Source organism: Lissotriton vulgaris, chromosome 4_1 (genome assembly GCF_964263255.1).
Source record: "Lissotriton vulgaris chromosome 4_1, aLisVul1.2, whole genome shotgun sequence".
NCBI lineage: Eukaryota > Metazoa > Chordata > Amphibia > Caudata > Salamandridae > Lissotriton > Lissotriton vulgaris.
The window spans coordinates 950,242,895-950,257,915 of record NC_141691.1 but is presented as its reverse complement, the minus strand read 5'-3'; the positions used below and the strand labels follow the sequence as shown (position 1 = coordinate 950,257,915).

The 15,021-nt window shown below is 44.9% G+C and overlaps 1 pseudogene; it reads right to left on the bottom strand.

Annotated features, from left to right (window-relative positions):
- The window catches only part of LOC147722747 (uncharacterized), a 69,684-nt pseudogene extending 55,025 nt beyond the window's left edge, over positions 1-14,659 (bottom strand).
- Between the last annotated feature and the right edge of the window lie 362 nt (positions 14,660-15,021).

Genomic DNA, 15,021 nt, shown 5'->3' with positions numbered 1-15,021 from the left:
CCCCTTTCTTGTTATTTAGTTGAAATAGGGGTCTGGGACACAGAGGTCTCTAAACATTCCCCTCTTTGACCCTAACTTAAGGTTGTTTTTTGGATGCTAAATATAGCCTGTTGCCGGGCAGACTTCGGGTGCAGCTAACAAGGAGGTAGGACAAAGCACATGATGAGCACATGGCGATGTATGGCATACAAAATGGCCACTACGAATACAAAATGGAGTCGGTTGATTTGCTACGATAATGGTCAAATACAGTATGTCTTCTGCTAATGCTTAACCTAATCGCCGTTTATTTACAACAACAGTGACATTCTCCAGCTGAAGACCAATGTGGCTACTTCTCAGCTCTTTCCTGTCATCTGCTCTCCAGCTTTATTTTCTCCGGCCACAGGAAAACAATTTTGTTCTCTGACAGGACACTTCACGCCTCGGCGCAGGCTGGCCAAACAGGAGAGAGCAGCTGAAAAGCTGTACTGTGGCTCACAGAAAAGAAAGTTTAATAACTTCTTTCATGTAATAGTTATTGCATATCCAATGGCAGCAAGTTCTTGGATATATGTCAAATATTAATTTGATATTGTGAAGCATATTTTTAGATGGATCCTTACAATATTTATAGGTCGTTAAAATATTTACAATTTTAGCCTATAGAGCCATTCACTTCAGTAGAGGAAAAACGAAATTGACAGTTTTTCCCTCACCAGGGGTTTTAAAACTTTTTTTCAAATGTCACTGATTATAGTTACAAAGCACCCTACCCCTGGGGCATTTAGTGTAAAAATAAGGTAGATTAATACTTTGCAAGTACCTTTCAATCCAAAATCGAATTTGCATATCATTTTAATTTAAAAGCAACCTTTAAGGCCAGGTTGGCTTTTAAATTGACAGCAGGCACCATAGTATCACACACACCAGTGCAGGAACTCTACTGGGCCTCTAAATGTCCCTGCTCTATTATATACTATGTGCTTATAAGTGGTTTGAATACCCCTTGCCTTATTATCTCCTCGGGACTTACCCTGGGCTGTAATTCCCAACTGCAATTATACCAAATTACCAAGCACTTATACCACTTAGCACAGGCCCTGGGTCTGGTTAGCAGATCCCAGGGCACAGTCAGAAGACGAGCATCTAGTGGTCAAAATGGGGGCAGAAAGTGGGGGACACTGCAAACAGGTCCTGATTTCTCACACACCCCTTCTCCCCCTGGCAACAGCCCAGGGGATTCTGCCATCCCTTGAGACTGTGTTCCTGGTTTGTCAGGCAAGGAAGAAAGTGCAGAAATCAGGCTGTGCAATTACAGGGCCTGCTCTGCCTTACATCCTCCTGCTAAGGTCATTTCCCCTGGGAATCTGACCCATCTCTACAGTAACAGGGCCCATTCTAAACTGAAATTTCCCTTATCCAATTCATTTTCTTCCTCCCTCTTTAGTTTGAGTAGTGAGGGGTCCACCCTCTCTATCCGCAACTTGGCTAGAGCAACACCAAGCTTACCCACAGAGGCTAACCAATACTTAAGAAACCCCACCATGACCAACAGAATCAGGGAGCCTAACTTCCTGTTGGCCATGAGGTCTGCCTTCCATTCTAAGTACAGTGAACCACACTCTAAGCCATCCACTGACAGATGTCTGAGTTGCTTTAGGGTCAAATGTGGGTTCCTGGAACTTCTCTTGCTATATAGAGTGGAGAGTGCCACATCCTGTGTCAGGCACCCTACTTCCAATCCCCTCTCTGTCAATACAGGGTTGGCACCCTTCTGCTTGACAGCTGCCTGATTGCTCAGGACTTCCGCGTGGTCTGGTGAAGCCTCACCAGTGCCTCACCAGTGCCAAATTTGGGTTTCTCCCTTACTGACACACAAGACCTTTGGCCCACTGGAACTCTCTTTAAGAGTGACTGATCTTTTCCTTTCTTTTTCCCTACCTTTTGAAACCCCAGTTTACTAACTGGCCCCCCAGTATTTTTGTGTTAGGGGAGCACAGGCAACCGTCCCACTCAGACTCAGACCAACCTCTGGGAGGTCATTGCCCAGAAGACAATCTAAGGGCTGGTGTGCACTGACTGCCACCTAATACCAGCTAAGGGTACCATCTCACTCTAGTGGCACTATGGCTAAAAGTTTGGCTGTGACCCTAGCTGAGGCTACTTTTACCCTTCTTGTCTCTCCTGGTACATGCATGATGGGGGACACCAATCTGTCATTTACTATAGTGTGACTGGCACATGTGTTTATCAGGCCACTGGCAGAGAATCCCAATCCCCTGAATGTAGTGGAAGTGCCCACCCCCACTCCCTAGGGCTACTAGCTAGCTTTCCATCTAGACCGTCCTCCCAACCGAATTCTGGGAGGACCTCATCATCTGGACAGCCCAGTGCTAACCACCCTCTTTGAACAGGCAGGATTGCCCCTTAAGTGACCTGACTGCTGGCAGTCCAAACACACCCTAGTGTCCAAATGGTTCTTCAGCCTACAGTTCCCACTGCCTCTGCTTGTCAGAGTGGGGGTGGGATTTCCTCTCCTCCTGTTTAAGGTTCAGGGGTATGGACGAAATCTGTGTGCTGGTCTTACGGTATACCTCCTTAGGTTTGTGTGGGCATAACTCGCCCTTCTTAGGGGCCGATTCCGATCCAGTAAAATTACCGTCCGTTTGATTTGCATCCGGAGCCGTCTCCATATGACTCGAACACACGCCGTTCGACCCAAACAAATTGTACAGCCCCTCATTTGTAGTTACTTGGTTACCCTTAATCCAGCCCTCTAGTGCCTTTACTGAGATGTCCACAAAGTCCACCCAGGACTGTGTGCTTACCTTCTGGGTGTTCCTGAACTTAACCCTGTACTTTTCTGGGATGAGATAATATTTCCTGGCTAAGCATTTCTTCATGTGTGGGAGGAGTCTGCCTCATCCTCTTCTAGTGTCAGGAGCCTATCCCTCTCAGCAAATGGAACCAAGACCCACAGGAGTTAACCCCAGTATCTAAAGTGGACCCTCTTCAACCTAAGGGCCCTCTCAAAAGCTGCTAGCCATTTATCTATGTTGTACCCTTCCTGGTATTTGCCTATTTGGCCACTATTCCCCTGGGGAGCTTTGAGTCAAACCCACCACCCCTGGACATCTAATTGTCTTCACTGTTGCTGCCACCATTTCTACTCTGTTTTCTTTCCCACTTCGTCTGAGCTAGGTGCAGCTTTTCCCTTTGTAGAGCTAGGGAACCTTGTTGGGTCTGAAGCTGTCCCTCTGTAAGTGTAAAGCATTTAAAAACACAGATACATTAAACAAGTAAGACACAACACTCCATAAAAATTAACCCTGGGTGTAGTACTACCATACTCTCGCGGAGCGTGCATAGTTTGTGCTACTACGCACTACACAAATTGCACGTAGCACAGTGCAAAAATGCATAGCAGGCATTTTTTGCTTGCTCGTGGTCCTCAGCAACAAGTTGGTGACCGCAAGCGAGCAAAATCAACATCCCGGCGAGACCTTTTCCTCGTTGGCGATCAGCAGCATCAAGTTGCCGAACTAGAATGGAAAATAAACCTCCCGGCGAGATTCTCAATGCGCGGAGGTCAGGTTTCTCATCGCGAGTGGTCACGTATGCTCGTGGCCGCTCGCGATGAGAAACAACCAGTCCGCGTTTAGAAAGTAGCCGCTCAAGTACAAATCCACTAAAGCGGCAGAAAACGACCGCTTGCACTATGCAAGATACCGTTTGCAATGATTACACAGTGTGGACAAGCATCCAGCACTGTGCAAGCAGTGCGAACCGCATTTCCTCATTGGACTACGCAGTTTGCATAGCTACGTGTAGCGCGCGTAGTGTGAAGTGCACTTCGCGTAGCTACTCGTGACGCTACTACACAAACTAAGCCCAATATTAATAAAAATCCCACTCCAATTTATGACAATAGATTATACTTTTATGAACAAATAGGCACCAAAATGGCAAAAACAAATGTACGGAACCAGTGATATAAATGTTTATAGAATAAACACTTTTTAGTGCTTAAAAACATATAGCACCACTGTCAGACAACTGTTGGTGCTTGACCTGGACAAATTAAAAGTATGAGGCCGACAGTGATGGAGTCCTGGTCAGATATACTAAACGGGAGGTCTCTGTTAAAGTGTTACTTTCATACTTAGTCGTTTTTCAGAGCTTTTTCCCTCGACATCGAGCAAGGCACTGTAGTAGAAACATGATTACCTGCTTTCTTAGTTGAATGCCGGTTGGTAGTCAGAGGATGAATCTGTCCATCTCAGGGGGCTGATGTGTGGCCATGTGAACCTTCAGTGGTTCACTGCAGCAAGCGCGCTCATTAATATTAAAGCAGCCCAGCTTATCCTTCCCAGATGCGGAAGTAATCTCGGCGTTTATAGCAATGGAAGAGTCAGCAAAAGCCATGGCGTACAGGCGGCGGAGGAAAGGAGGGAGAATTGAAGGCAGAAGCAAAACAGGCCTGTTGGAGGTGCCTTGAGTCAAGGAAGGGGAGAATGGTTGGAGGATACAGCAGGGCCTGAGCTTATGGAAACAGGAAGACAGTGTTTTGAGGGTAAGACTGACATGTGAAAAAAGCTTTTATTTTTCGATTAATTAAAATCATTACAATATGCTAACATTCTAAAATAATTATCTAAAAACCAAATAGGTTAAAACCCCTGATTTTTGCCATAGTCTAATTAAACCTAAAACATTCATTATAGTATCATATTCTAGCAATACAGTTTTAGAACAAAGTGCGTTCATTTTAAAGACGAAGGTGTGCCCACCTCTCTCCTGCTTCCTGTCCTACAGATGTGTTTCTGCGGCTCAGCGTTTGCGGACAGTCCTGCAAGGATTAGGTCTGTAAATTTCCCCAGCCGTGCTGCTACATGACTTTCTGTAGACGAAAAACACAAGTCCAAGATTTCGCTGCATCGCGTGAGGACCTGAACTCTGCAGATTGGGATGACCAAGCAATGCATCTCACTGGCTAGCTTTGGGCAGCAACACAGCAAATGATACCAGGATTCCTGATGGTAGTCACAAAGTCTGCATGCTACTAATTTGTCCGCATGACCCAACTTTGATTAAACTCCACAATTGGTAATGCAAGGAGCCTCATATAAGTGATCTTTTTTCGAGTTTGAACTGATAGTGCCTGCTCAAAATAAGGCTGTGCTTTTCCCACTTTGTAAGAGGAATCCAGTGTGGAAAGATTTGGCTGGTGATGCAGACTTTCAAGAACTCTCGCGAATGAAATGTGCTTCACCTGTCTGTTCACTGCTCTTTTCCATGCAGCAATTGAAATATTAACATTGACCAGGTTTTGCTCCTCTATTTCTAGCGATTGAATAGCTCCTGTCAATTGTGCTTGCCATGGTGATTCTCTTTCACCACTTTTTCACTCCCTACCCTCACGAAAACCTGCTCCGCAGTCTCCTGGCGTCGCAGCACACCGGGGAGGTATTCGATCTCTCCCGGTGGACCCGATGATGAAGCATGTCACCACTAGGGTGAGTGAGGGTTTCCTGAAAAAATCTTGCATTTTTTCTTGAAATTGGTCTTTCCATACGACCATTTACAACTGGCCTCAATCTCACGTGCTATAATCATTCTGAACGCTTTTCTGACGGACACTCTTCCTTTGTTTATTTGCTATTTGACTGGGGACCAAGAGTGCCCGAATCCCTTTCTCTCCTTTTGTTGATTGATTCTCTTTCACTGACATGGGGGACAAGGGGCTGTACCAGGAAAGTACAAGGACTTGGGTATTGCTAAACAGGCTGCACGGAAGGAGGCACTTGGTAATAGGTATAAACTAAGGTCAATGAAGTTTCTCCAAATTAAATCAGTCTCCCTTACTGTGACCAGCAGAGGACAGAGTAGTGTTCAAAGCAAACAGCTAGAAGGGTCTACACCACAAAATGCTAAGAAGACCTGCAGTAGAGTACCATTAAAAAGGGTCACATGTCTAAGGACAAAAAGAGTGATATGTTGACTAGATGCCCCAGACTGACACCTTTACTGAGGTCTTTCTTTAAAGCGTTTAAGTAAATATTATGAGTAGTGCAGAAACCTTAGGGGGGGGGGTGAGATATTGCTAGCTCAGGATAAGGAGAAGGGTAAAGTGAATGTAGGTCCTCCCAGGTAGCCCTGTATGCCAATGCCATCCTTATTTTGGCATCAGATCTGGACTCTTCTTTCCCTCGAGTGATTGAACTCGCTAGAGATTTCGGCACGGTCTCTGGGTAGGAGGTCAACGAAGACAAAACTGAGATAATGACTTGGAACTTGCCAGTGTCCCGATACCAAACGAAGAAGGAGCTTCGCTATTTTGGAATAGGGATTACTCCAAAGATAGGCCAAATACCTAAAATTAACTGTAATAAAATTTTGAAGGGATCTCAAGCCCTTATGAAATCTTGGCAACATCTACCTCTGTCTATATTGGGCAGAGTAAGTCTTATAAAAATGTTTATCCTGCGCCAAAAATCACGTTCCTGCTTAGCACCATCCCTTTGAACTTTGAGAAAACATTAATGGATACATTTCAGAAATCCATTAATTCTTTTGTTTGGGCATCTAAAACCGTGAGAATATCATGGAAGAAGTTGAGACGGAGGAGGGAGAAAGGAGGTCTGGCTCTTCCGGATATCCAATATTATGCATGGGCCTTTCAGTTGTCATATTCCAGAATGTTGCTAAAAAACCCTGATTCATCAGGAAGAGGTATAACTTTCCTGGCCATGCTAGAACAACTAGGGCTTCCTCAAGAAGGCTTTATGTTTAAATATGGGGACAACATTTTTTTAAGAAGGTCAGACTGAAGGTCCTAAGCGTCTTGCCCCAAAATTGGGCCAGGATAAAGCAATTAATAGGTCTTGAATATTATTCAAGGCTTGCTCCCATGTGGGACAGCCCGGGAACTGCCAGCTGCTTAAAAGATCAGTTGGCTGCCCCTTTAAAAACATGTGGAGTAGTAGTATGGGGGGACCTCACGGTTGGTGGATCGCTATTGCCATGGGCAACCTTAAATGATAAGCTGGTGGTTGGTTTGTCTAGGTTAAAATACCTGCAGTTATTGAGCTGGTCTCAAAATCAGAAGATTCAATTAGGGCACGGGAACCCCTTGGAAGACCATCTAGTTAACAAACCAGTAGGGAACAAAGAAATATCTTTTAACTTTTTTCATTTTTAAAAAGTTTAATTTTCCCAATTTCATGTCAGCCGAGTAGTACAAAAATACAATACAGTGAGAAGACAAGGATCCTTCAATGAGGCTACATTTGGGTCACTTGCTGTTAAAGTACAGTTATCTTTACAGATACTGAAGCTCAATGAAACACCAGCTGGAGTTAAGGTGCAGGAACAAAAGAGTCTATGGAACAAGGAAAACATTGAAAACTTACACATAAATGCATGTATATATTTATATACTGAAACCGTTTACCTTCCTTTGCAGGTTACTAATATGCAGGTTAAAAATATCTTTTTACTATTGAGATATTGAAGAGGCTATTGACGGTGAATTCAATCTGGCCGACCAATTATGGGGGAGGCCATTCCGGATATTGATTGGGAGCCCCTCTGGCGGTCTTCATATAACATCCTTTTCTCGACCGTAAAGCCAGAATGGTTGAGAAGAAACCACTATTTTACAACACATAGGGCTTACTTCTACCTGGCAAGGCTCTCTAAAATGTCCAAAGGCACCCCTACTAAGTGTAAAAAATGCAATCTGGAAAGCGCCCCGGATATACACATGTTTTTGGGATTGTCCTTCACTGGCAGAATTTTGGAGCAAAATCGGAGATTCTGTAACATCAATTCTGGGGTATACAATACATATTTCCCTTGAATCTATCATTTTTGGCATCTGGAGGGATATCACTGACCCGGATAGAGACTTCTTATTTTTTGCAATTCTTTTAGCCAGACATGAAATCTGTAAGAGACGGGCTGAAGTAATACTTTCCACACATCCGGAGTGGTTGTCTTCCTTATATAACACCTCTAAAATGGATTTGATTCGGTTGAAAAACTCAAAAAAAAGATCATTTGGAACAAACTACTAAACTGGTAAGCAGTCTGATTTTTTTTGTGTGTCCTATGATGAAGCCCTAAGGAAGCTCTCAGGCAGTGGCTAAGCTTGTGACGATCGGTGATACTAGCCCTGGTTTATTCCTGATGAGAGTGCAACCACCCTCCTTAGTAACAAAGGGAGTGCAGCAACTAGGATGAAGTGGGTATGTTGCTGGTAGCGCTGAGGGGCAAGATCAAACTGTTGGGCCTACCTCTCCTTCTGGAGTAACAGCAGCAGTCTATGGATTTCATGTAAGCTGTGGTTGGAGGCGAATGAGGAAAAAACATTTTATAAAAAAAAAAAAAAAAAACCCACTATCATCTCAGTGGATTTAGAATCTGGAATTGGTTTGTACCATTTTGCTCCTGATTGGAAAGAGTCCACAATCCTCAAAATATATCATTGGCTCTAACATCTAATTATCACCTAAAGTCATGAAATCTTGAGCAAATCCAATGGCTTTCATTTTAAGAAGGGTGATATGGCAGTCATCTAAACAATCTAAAATCCTGGGGCCTCATTTATGAAAAGTGACGCATCGCTGCGTGAAAACAGCGATGCGTCACTTTTCACTGTGCACTCCTTGCGACACCAATGATGCGTCATATTTAATGTATGACGCATCATGTCGCAAGGACTTATAGATACGTCAGTATTTCTGACGTATCTGTGAGCGCAAAAGTGACGCATTGCTGGAGTGTGTCACAAAAGTGACGCAACTCCAGCAATGCGTCCTTTCACATGGGGAAAGCCCCATGTGAAAGGGCTTGCGTCAGTCTTACGGCTGCTGTGAGGCAGGCGCAAGATTTTGACGCAACAGCATCCTAAAAGTGACGCAGTGAAATCTCATAGATTTCACTGCGTCACTATTACGAGGCTTTTTGCGGGGGAACGCCCCCTCTGCATACATTATACCTGACGCAGGTATAATGTGGCGCAGGGGTTTAAACAGTGACGCATCTATTTAGATGCGTCACTTTTTAAATATGGCGCAACAAGGCGCATTTTGTACGCCGCTGGTGCGTCACAAAAGTGACGCACCGGCGGCGCAAAACTGACGCAAGGCTTCATAAATAAGGGCCCTGGCCTTTGCTGAAACCAAAATATCCTCGGCACTCTGTGAGCTTCAATTGGGAAAACCCAAGGTGAAAATTTGGCCCAGCCTATGTTCCTCATTAATAGACCACTTTCCAGTTAAAAAACAGCTAGGGGCAACCCTATCAGGCCAACATCTAACAGGTGGTACTCACACAATCTATAGCTTCAAAAGAAGCCTCTTAATAAAGCAACAAGGACAATATTTAAGCAACCTGATTGTACACACACTTTCCAAAAGTGCTCACTGAAATGTTTGAGAAGAATATATTAAACTAAGATTTTGAAGGCAAAAAGGGCCCCTCTTGAAGAAATAAGGACAAAGCTGTATTACTCCTGTAAAACCAACAATTTAAAAACCTTCTGTGAAACAATCAACGATTTAGAATATGGTAGCAGGAGGGGGAATAGTGCTAACATTTCTGAAACCAGCTGGGACTCCTACATCTCCAAATTGTATGATGTTTTTAAAGCTAAAACAGATATGTGAGCAAGAATTTTCACTCCGTTATTTAAAGATTTGGTGACATCCAAATCGTCCCAAAATCCTGTCAAGGGAGTATTATACAACCTAATTATAAGAGCGGCCTACCAGATAACCTGACTAATTACTGACTAATAGCCCTAACCGATGTGGAGGCAATTGTTTTTGCTACATCCCTACTTAAGGATTTGGAAGAGTGGGCCTTATCAGCAAAAATAATAGACATTTATCAAACTGTATTCCAAAGAAGACAATCAACGATTACAAATCTACTGTCCCTTACACTGTCAGCAGAGAGGGCAATACACAAAAAACTAAAATAATGCATTTGCTTTGTAGATTTGAAAGCTGCATTTGACTCTTTTCCCGCAATATGTTGTGGGAAAATTGGCTACTTGGGGGGCACTTAAAAAATTATTAGATATGATCATGCTATTATACTCAAATACATGGGTGCAGGTGAAATTTTGGGATGGCAGCCATATTAATTTTCACATTGAAAGCTTTAGTGGATTGAAACAAGGCTGCGTACTAGCACCATGTCTTTTTATTCGTTTTACCGCTAATTTACCTCTCCACTTACAGAATGTTAATTCTTATTCTGCAAAGTTTTCAGGTTATAAATGAAAATTACCTACAGTATGCTGATTACACCATATTGCTTAGTCATACACCAATAGGCTTACAATGGTCAATGGAACCATTTAACAACTGTATTTTAGCTAATAGCTTACAAATAAAAGCAATTATGACAATAGGACTATTTAAACCTGGAATGGGACAATGGAAAGTTAATGGGTAAATAATAGAATCAGTAAAATCTTATAACTACCTAGGAATCTCATTTGATGATAGAGTGTTTTTTAGCCTTGTTTTGCTTGCTGTGAGGGGAGCAGCTCTTGCTGTACCTGTACCAGGTCTCGCACTCCAGCGCCAGCATCAACGCCGTGGGGGGAACGGCTTTCTGTCTCACCAGGTCCCGCACTCCAGCGCCAGCACCATCGCCGCCGCGAGGGCAGGGACTTCAATCCCCAGGTGCCTAGGCGGCTGTGGCGCCTGAGTGACGAGATCAGAGCGCCCGGAGGCGCGTAAAGGGAGAGGAGCGCCGAGCGCTCATTGGGAGCCTTGCTTTGCTTGCCGTGAGGGGAACGGCTCTTGATGTACCTGTACCGGGTCCCGCACTCCAGCACCAGCATCAACGTCGTGAGGGGAACTGCTTTCTTTCTCACCAGGTCCCGCACTCCAGTGCCAGCACCATCGCCGCCGCGAGTGCAGGGACTTCAATCCCCAGGTGCCCCGGCGGCTGTGGCGTGCGAGTGACGACACCAGAGCGCCCGGAGGTACGTAAAGGGAGAGGAGCGCCGAGCGCTCATTGGGAGCCTTGCTTTGCTTGCCGTGAGGGGAACGGCTCTTGCTGTACCTGTACCGGGTCCCGCACTCCAGCGCCAGCATCAACGCCGTGAGGGGAACGGCTTTCTGTCTCACCAGGTCCCGCACTCCAGCGCCAGCACCATCTCCACCGCAAGGGCAGGGACTTCAATCCCCAGGTGCCCCGGTGGCTGTGGCACGCGAGTGACGACACCAGAGTGCCCGGAGGCGCGTAAAGGGAGAGGAACGCCTCTCGCCCCACGAGTCGTGCGCAGGAGAGCACGGGCTAAGCCCGGGCAAAGGGCAGAAGAGGCCGGGCTGGGCCACCCCCCTTGGTAGGCCTCTTCCACTTGGACCATTCGCATTGTTATCAGGTCAGTGATAAGAGTATATTAAACTGCCTAAACATTTGTCACATAGTAAATCCCGATTAAACCCACCAAGCTTGCCCCCTCGCTTGAATCAAGAAAACTCCCTGGATTCTCTACTTGCCGCATCCTATGCAGGGCTTCCAGGCACAGACTCTAATGAGAACTGCATAATTGTGGATACGGCCCCCCTCGAACATCTTACCACAGCTAATAGGCTATCATCAACTCCTACTATGCTCGGGTCTGATATGAACATAAGTCAAGACTCTTGTGTACCACTGGTCAACAACCTGGCACATCTAGATGGCACTGACCCATGTCCGGACCTTGATATATCAAACACTGAGAGGGACAAAAGTGACAGTATTCCTGAGCTTACCAGGGGGCAAAAAGCCAAGAAAAAATTGAAACACTTAGACACTGAGCTATCACCAAAAAAACAGAGAAACAAGGGTGGGCGCAAGCAACGTCGAAGGATACCTGCTTCTGTAGAGCGGAAAAGGGATAAGGGGGAAGATCAATCTAACGAAATAGATACCCACACTACAGAAGCTAGTGCAGCAATGGGGAACGAAGGATTCTGGGGGAGGATGGAGACCTTACTGACTATCCTTTTAGGGCCAATAAACCAACAAATCCTAAATATGGATAAGAGGCTGAGAGTGTAAGATGATCATGTAACAAAACTAGGCATAGGGCAGACTGTAACAAATGAATCCAATGTGGGGATATTAAGTGGAACTAAGTCCAAAAACAATGGGGTTAATACGAACACAGATGGTCACATTAAACTCACTCCCCCGATGCCAACACCAAGCACAAGCAAAAATCAACCTCCAGCCTAACATGCCCTTAAATCTAATATGACTAAAGTAGTTAGTTTGGAAGGCACGGAACAAAATGTTGATAAAAGTCGAAGGGTCCCAATCAGACAAACTAAGAATGACGCCCAAACCCGCCCAACAGTCCCACCTGAACAAAACATGGCAACCAACACGAGGAAGATATCTTCCCGCATCAGCCTGCCGCCTGAATGTGGAACGTATGTGTTGGTTTTAGTCAATGTGCCCAAAATAAGGAATGACCAAGAGGAAAACCCCATCACCCTCAAAAATAAGATCCTCCATTGGCTATCCATAAATCGCAATTTCCCAATGGAAGGAGCAAGGGAGATTATCCAAACACAAAAAGTAGGGTGGGTGGGCCCGTTGAGAATAAAGTTTGAGGGGGATTGCATAATTATAAATTTCAGATCCCCTCAATGGGCTCAAAAATCCCTTGCTAATGCCCCACTGCCCTCACCTTGGGAATTTAATATGACTTTGCTCCCTCTGGGCTACTTTTACAGACACCTAATAGCCCCAAACTCTAACCCCGGGAATAACCCCTTGCACCAACTGAATCAAGATTTTAGCTTTATGAACGGCCGTGCCCAGTGTCATCAGGCTATATTCCCAGCACACCCAATGCCACACCCACATTTTCCCATCATGCCCCTGTACAACCACAGTGAGAGGCCATATCTAAGGACAAATTTAAACCGGAACTTGCCTCAGAACGAGTTGAGGTCCTTATATAACATCCCAACCTACAACCGGTTTGAACATGCCTTCTCAAATTTAGAAGATCAGGACTGACTGGGGAATAGGAGAGGTAACATTGGATCTCAAGAAGAAAGTAATGATAATGAGGAATATTTATTACCAACACTAGCCAACACGACCCAGGAAATAGTAGCGCACCATCACACTGCCACACCCTTAGCCATACAAGAGGATGCAACTCCTACACTAACTATCTCTAAGCGGAGCATAGATATGAGTGTTAGGAGCAAGTCAGCTAGCCACTCTAACCACTGTGACTTGTCAATCCTTAGCTGGAACGTGGCAGGGTTAGAATCAAGATTGTCAGACCCACAATGGGTCCAGCTATTGGATGGTAAAGACATTATTATGTTTCAGGAGACATGGGCTGTTGGGAATCTACATATAGAGGGCTACCATTGTTTTAGCGTGACAGCACCTAAGCCTGATTTTGGCCGCCTAGTGGGAGGCTTGTTTATTGGGATTAAGATACTGGCCGGTGGCACAATCAGAGACTTATCAAGAGCGAACCCGAATATATAGATCTTGGAGTTCAAGCAAAAGACCCGGATTTATTTAATTAACTTTTATAATAATGATTTTTATTCTGTACCTAATAAGAACTTTGAAGCACTCTCTAAGACCTTACGAAATCTTGAAACCAATTTAGAAACAGAGGAGGAGATAGGGATTTTAATCGGAGGGTACTTTAATGCGAAAGTCCCAAAGAACTACTGGACTGAGGACAGAAATCACTCTGATCAAGCTGAACGAAGGGGTATTGAATTAGTCAACATATTAACTGAACACACCCTCAGCAATGATATGGATAGAGGTTACGCTCCTAGCACATATCATGCTCCGACGTTCAGAGGCAGGGATTGCTCTTCTACTGTTGACTTTATCTTTATGTCCCCCCATTTATTAGACTGCGTAACAAAATTTACAGTGACGGAAACATCTTTTGGCGATCACAACCCCCTCACAGTGACTCTGCACCTAGGCCCTAGCCAGGTATATGCTAACTTAAATGGCGCAAGAACATTACACCCTCTGGTGATGGTGCCATTAAAATGGAGGGGAGTTGATAGTGCGGCAATATTGGAAAGTGTAAAAAGGGAATATCCCCAGTTAATCAACACTTGTTTATCCATGGATGGGAACTGTCACAGGATAATCGCCGACTTTGGTAAACTTTGTCTAGCCATAAAAACTTCTTTGTCAGTTCCATTGCCAAAGGAAGGGAAAGAGCCAAGGTGGTTTGATTCCGCCTGCTCACTAGCAAACAGGGAACTGCGTAGAGCATTATCCACCAAACCAAGGTGCACCAAGCAGATAGCGGAATTGAAGGCTGAAATAACTGGGGACTCCACCATTACCAACTCAAAAGAAGCCCTGACCAAACTCGTGGCGACCCTTCAGGATTTTGAGACAACCACGATAAAAAGGAAACTTGAAAAACTAGCACGTGACGTCAAACTTTATGATAAAAAAAGAACATATCCCTACCTGCAGGACGAGTACTACAGACAGGACAGCCAGGGAAGATTCACCAACCGTGGACGTGGCTCCTTCAGGGGGAGACGCAACTTTACGACTTTCTCTGATTCGTCATATAGTTCTGGTGAGGATTCAGAACGAGCGGGCCCAAGTGGGGCATACGGATATCAGGACTCTTACGGACCGTCATACCAACCCATTCCTTTTTTAGAACAGGGAGGATGCAGACCCCCACGTGGCAGAGGGAACGACTGGAACAGGGGCACTGGCAGGGGCCAATCCAATGTGGGACAGGAGTGGGACTCCGGGAGAGGGAGAGGCACAAAACAGGTGAACTTCCCCCAGGAGTAACACGGAGAAAGATCAACCCGCAGGAAGAACTACAGATGGTAGAGAAAACCTCCCCTGTGATCAACATCTCAAAATACACCTTAAAGGATGATGAAATTAGAGTACTCAGTCGCGGTCTATCTTTTGCTCCTACATCTACACCTGATGCCTTCAATACTGTAGTTGAACTTCATAAGTTCTTCAGGAAAATACGACTCAGAT